This window comes from Hyperoodon ampullatus (genome assembly GCF_949752795.1).
Source record: "Hyperoodon ampullatus genome assembly, chromosome: 5".
Classification (NCBI taxonomy): Eukaryota; Metazoa; Chordata; class Mammalia; order Artiodactyla; family Ziphiidae; genus Hyperoodon; species Hyperoodon ampullatus.
Window position 1 is genome coordinate 142,321,729 of NC_136918.1, and position 6,022 is coordinate 142,327,750.

The window sequence follows — 6,022 nt, forward strand, 5'->3', positions numbered from 1 at the left end:
CTCCGGACGTGCAGGCTCAGCGGCCATGGCTCACGGGCCCAGCCGCTCCGCGGCATGTGGGATCCTCCCAGACTGGGGCACGAACCCCTGTCCCCTGCATCAGCAGGAGGACTCTCAACCACTGTGCCACCAGGGAAGCCCGAACGTAGATCTTAAAAGTCCTCATCACAAGAAAAAAATGTAAGTATGAGGGCAGATGTTAACTCATCATGGTGGCTATTTCACAATACCTACAAATGTAGGAAAAAAGAGAAATATATTATTTGGTCTGTGTCAGTTCCTGACACGCGCTCCTAAAACCCTTGGGAGTGAAGAGAGCACGGTCTTCTGTTCTGTTAATGAAGGGACTTCAGGTCATTGTGTTTTGTTAATGAGATGGGAACCAGTTGCCTGGGGAAGCGATCCTGTGACCCTAGCGCTGAAATTTTCAGTCCCATCCCCAGCCTCCGGGAAGGGAAGAGGGGCGGGAAGTTGAGTTCAGTCACTGATGGCCAATGATTTAATCCATCATGTCTATGGAATGAAGCCTCCTTAAAACCCAAGCGGGTTTGGAGAGCTTCTGGTGAGCGTGTGATTTGGGAGAGTGGCTCTCGCAGGGAGTGTGGAAGCTCCCCACGCCTCCCACGCCTGCCCTCTGGGTCTTCCCGTCTGGCTCTTCTTGAGTTAAATTCTTTTATAATAAGCCTGTGATCTAGTAAGTAAACTGTTTCCCTGTGAGCCGCTCTAGCAAATTATTCACCTCCAAGGAGGGGGTCATTGGAACCTCCGATGGACCTATAGCCAGTTGCTCAGAAGCACAGGTGACAACCTGTACCTGCTAGCCATTGGCATCTGAAAGGGGCAGTGTCGACTGGGGGGAAAAATGCACAACGTGAGAGTTGTGAGTTAAGTTTTATTTGGGGCAGAATCAGGACTACAGCCTGGAAGACAGCATCTCAGATTCTGAGAAACTGCTCCAAAGAGATAGGAGGCAAGGTCAGTGTTCTATATGACCTCAGTGAAGGAGGTACGTGCAGTCAAGCACACATTTAGACGGAGGCTGGCCACTAGTCAGGAAGAGCAGATGTCACCGTTAATGATTTTAGTGCTTTTCTAGGTATGAGGAGATGCAAGAATTGGGCTCATAACATCTTCTGAAAATCTCTATCTGCAGGCCTGTTCTGCCAGTTTTTCCCAGCGCACAGAGGACCTCATTCCTGATCTCCACACTGAGCTCCTTTCAGGGGGTGTTGACCGTCAGCGACTGCAGTGGAGGGTGACTTCACCCTTGTGGAGGCAGATGGCAAGTGACAATATGTAGCTGACAGCAGGATGGGGTGGGGACTGTTGAGTAGGGCTGAGCCCCCTCTGGTAGCCCTGTGGCACCTGATGCCATGTCCTGGTCAATAGTGTCCGAATTGAGTTAATTGCTTGGTGATGTAGAAGAACACACGCATTGGAACCGGCATCAGAATGGAAGCCCCAGAGCCTGGCCTCAGAGCTTCAGGAGCCCTCTTGCCCATGGTAGTGGTGGCCACCCTCAGTGGTGTCCTGGAAAACTGGCTCTTCTGAAGGGCGTGGACACCTGATTTCTAGCATTTGCTGATTCCCCTTGTAGCATGTACTGGTACATGATTGTGCCTTCAAAGTTTTACTTGGAGAGAGACAGGTATTGATGCCAAGTCTGCCCAGCAAAGAAAGGTATGCTAGTGTCCTAGGGCTGCCATGGCAAAGTACCCCAGACTGGAGGGCTTACATATCAGAAATGTATTCTCTCCCAGGTCTGGAGGCTGGAAGCCTGAGATCAAGGCCCCAGCAGTGTTTGTTCCTCCTGAGACTCTGAACAGAATCCTCCCTTGCCTCTTCCAGCTTCTGGTCATTGTCAGCACTCCTTGGCACTATTTGAGGAAAATATCTCAGGATGCTGAGGTCACGCAGCCAGCAGGAAGAAATAATCCCGGCTACATGGTCAGCCGTGACCCATGACCCATTCTGGCAGATTTTACAGGACAGTCAGACATGGAGCTCTTTCCCGCCTGCTCACACGGAGCCAGGGGCTAAGCCAAGGGAAGGTTTAGACTTGGATCTGAGAGAAATGACATCTTTCTTCCTCTTTCCTGAAAACTGTGACAAAATCTCAGTGAACCAGATTTTTGTTGTTGTATTCTGCTTTTAGGAGAAATTAATTTCTATTTACTAGGAAGGGAGATGAAATATCCCCACAGGTCTATGTGAGGGGTCATACAGATTCAGCACAAATCTGTCAAAGGAGAACGTTTTCAATGAATTGCAGGGTTCTCCATGATCCGGACGTGAGCCTGCCCAGCTGTGGAACTTCTCAGCAGAATCCAGGGCCAGTGCAGGTCCTAGAGGCCAGACCCAGGAGCCGGGGGTTGGTCACAGGGAGCTGGGATCCAGGCCCCTGGGACCAGCGACTCCTCTGGGACTGACTGAAGCATGTAGAAACCTGGAAACCCAGGAGAAGCAAAAACAGTCCCAAAGATGAGGGCCAGGGAGGAGGGGCTGGTCTGCAAGATGGTGTTTCTGAACTCTACCCATGACTAACGGTAATGCTCTGCCTTGAGGTTTCAAATTCGGAATGGCGTTACTGTTTCCTCATTATCGAAGTAACACACTATGCATGAGAATCCTGAGTCTGTGGGTTTCTAGCCATGGGACGGTGTCTCAGATGCTTAACTTGTCTGAACCTCACTTCCCATCTTATAGAAAAATAGGGAAAACAGAAACGAAATCCGACAGCACGTGAGACTCCACGCGCACGTGAAAAGCACAAAGGAGACACCCGTGTGGTCGCCGAGCCCCTGAGAACGTCACCTGAGCCGCCTCCTGGCCTCTCTCCCTGCCCAGCCCTTCCCAGCCCGCCTGTCCACGTGGCTGGCCAACTGTCCCATCACCCCGTCGCCACCCCCGACTCCTTCCTCAGCCTGTTTCCGCCCACACCCACCCTCAGGATGCTTCAGAATCTCCCCTTTGCTCTCACAGCAGATGTTCCCAAATTTTCTCCATCCTGGGCACCCTGACTGTCTCAGTAATTGGTTCATGGTGCCCCGACCAAAAGACACGCCTAATAGTTCTGTTGATTCATGAGTTAGGTCCAAAGAACTCAGTAATAGTAGGTAACATGGTGGACAACAGACATCCCTGTGTATCCTGGGAAGTTCTGATGACCCCAAGTGTACCTGCCAGTTTGCTGAGGTTCCCCAGGATGCCTGCGCCCCCAGTTTGGGAATACAGTTTTACAGCCTCGGCTAAGTCCCTTTTTTCACCTGTTCATCCCTCATGGGTCTTATCTGTGATGTTAGTAATCTCAGCACAGCTTGGGGGTGTCTTCAACAGAGGGGGCACCGTCCCCATGGTCCCAGCTGTCCATGTTGGGATGAATTCACTCTCCCAGCTATTCCAGGGCTGGGTGGACTGGAGGGTGGACTGGAAGGTTGTCAGAAACGAGGGGATAGTCCAGTCTGGGGAGAGGTGGGAGACAGCTCGGGCTGCACGGCTGCGCTGGTGTGTGCGGCCAGGCCGGCGGACGGCTCTGGGCTTCCTGACTTGTCCTCAGGTTGAGCCACAACCCCAGCTGTGCCCTGTGAGCATCTTCCATCTGGCTGGGACTGAGTTACATCCTTTTGTAATAAACCGTCCTCTGCCGGGACGGAGATCAGCACAGCCTCTATCCTTGCAGGTGATGGAGGACACACAGAGGGGCCAGGGATGACTCACAACGCTTCTCTCCTTCCCCTTCAGTGGTCCCTCCGCCCACCTCCTCCTCCCATCTCCCTCCTCCCATCCTCCTGACATGGTCCTCTCTGCCAGTCCACCCTTTGCCCACTCCTGGGCTGCTGCTTCCCCTGCACTGCTGGTCACCCTCTCATAAGTGGACACAGCCCACTGCCCCTGCACGGATCTAGGTGGGGAGTATGGGCAGGCAGGGTCCCTCTAGAGTGCTTTGGGTCCTGCCCCGTGAGAAGGAAGCCAGGAAACACCCTCTCTGCAGGTGACCTCAGTGACATTCGTGTGGGACGGGCCACCTCTCTCCTGCCCACAGCTGCTCTTATGCCTTCAGCCTCTTATCTTTATATTATTAAAGAGAGCTCGGGGCCCCTCACTTGATAGGATCCTGCTGCCCCAGCCTGCCACACAGAAGCCCTGACACCAATACTCCTCCACGCTACACCTCCCAGCCTCTCTGTGGAACCACTGCCTCTTCAGCTGCAGCCTCTTCCCCACCAACCCTGGATCCTCCAACTCCCACCCCCTCCCCCCAGAAAAGGCAGAGGACATACAGACTCCCCGAGACTAGCTCTTTCATGCCCTGCTCTAAGTTGTTTTAAAAAGTGCCACAGTCAAACCATAACACTAGAATAACCTTTGTTAAGGCCTTGGGGACAGGAGCCAAGGCACAAAGCCAAGCCAGAGGCAGCTAGGACCGCCCACAACTTGTCCTGAGCCTCCACACTCCCAAGGCCAAGGCTGCATGGGACACATGGTCTCTTTCCCTCTGACAAAAAGAAGCACTCGATTCACCAGGCGAGCAAGCTCCTCCAGCTGGGCCCTCTGCAAAGTAATCTCTTGAGTTTTTATATTAAGGAAGTTAATATAATTTTACTATAATTTCCTTATATTAAGGAGATTAAATAAATCCCTGGATATGTTCTTTTTTTGTGGAGGGAGGGTGGGCGGCACCACTCATCTCCGTTCCCCGACCAGGGATTGAACCTGGGACACAGCAGTGAAAGCACCGAATCCTAACCACTAGACCACCAGGGAACTCCACTGGATATGTCCTTTAGGGCAGTTTTATTAATAATAAAAAAAAAAAAAGCAGAGATGTTTTGCATGAGATCATATTTTCTCTTGATACTTACTGGAAGGCTAGGTGTTTTGTTAAACGAATAATTTCACTGGGGAGTATGGTAGCATGGGAAACTGTGAGATGCATAACACATCAAAGGCTAAACCTCAGGGACTCAGAGAAATGAGGAAGAACGGGAAGATGCAAAACAGCTGTAAAAAACCCAGATTTATTTTTGGTCCCCAACCAGAGGGAGGGGCTGTCTGAGAGCCCTTTCCTCTAAGGCTAGCTTAGGCCACGGGGCACCCCAAGGGCTAGGTGCCAGCAGTTCCTGGCCAGGTAGTGCCTGCCTCATTCCCACACAGCCCCAGACATCGGGATCAGCTGACAGATTGGCTGTGAGGTTGGCCTTCCAACCAATTCACTCATGAGTTTCTGCAGAGCGATCTCACTGCCTTTCCACCACAAGAGGGAAGAGAAGCGCTGGCTTAGGATTTGAACACAGAGGTAAGGGCGCTTCGTCCACTTGACAGCCTTCTCAGGGCTCCCCAGGGAGCAGGGCCAAAGCTGGGGATCCCCCCTCGCTTACAGTCTCCGGGTCAATGGGGCTGACCACTCAGAAGAGTGCAGGTAGAAGACCTTCTCTGCCTTCTTCCAGCCCAAACCCAAGTGTCAGGTCCAGCCCTAACAACGCCAGGAAAGGCCAGGGCACAGCCCAGACAGGATGAGGCAGAGAGGCCAGCCCCCTCCCAAGAAAGGAGGTGCCCCTGGGCTGGGCTTTCTGAGCCCCCCAGGAGAAAGCGGTGCTTCTCCCAGTTCCCTGAGCTCATACTGACCTCAGGACATTTGCACTTATGTTTCCTCTGCCAGGAAGGCTCCTCCCAGGTCCTCAAATGCTTGCTCCTCTCCTCCTTCATTTCCTGTGCACGGACACACCCTCAGACAGACCGCCTACCCCCTGCCACCTGACCCCTGGCTCTCTAAGCCACTACCCTTCTTCCAGACACTTCATCGTCACCTGGGGTTATATCATTGTTGGTTGGCTTATTTGTCTGTGGGGTGTCTCTGACAGAATCTATATACTAGAAGCAGGGACTTTATCTGGCTTGATCACCACTGTACCCCCATGGCAGGAACTACCTGGCACATAGTAAGTCCTTGTATTAGTTTGCTCAGGACACCATAACAAAGTGCCACAGGCTGGGCGACTTAAACAACAGAAATTTATTTTCT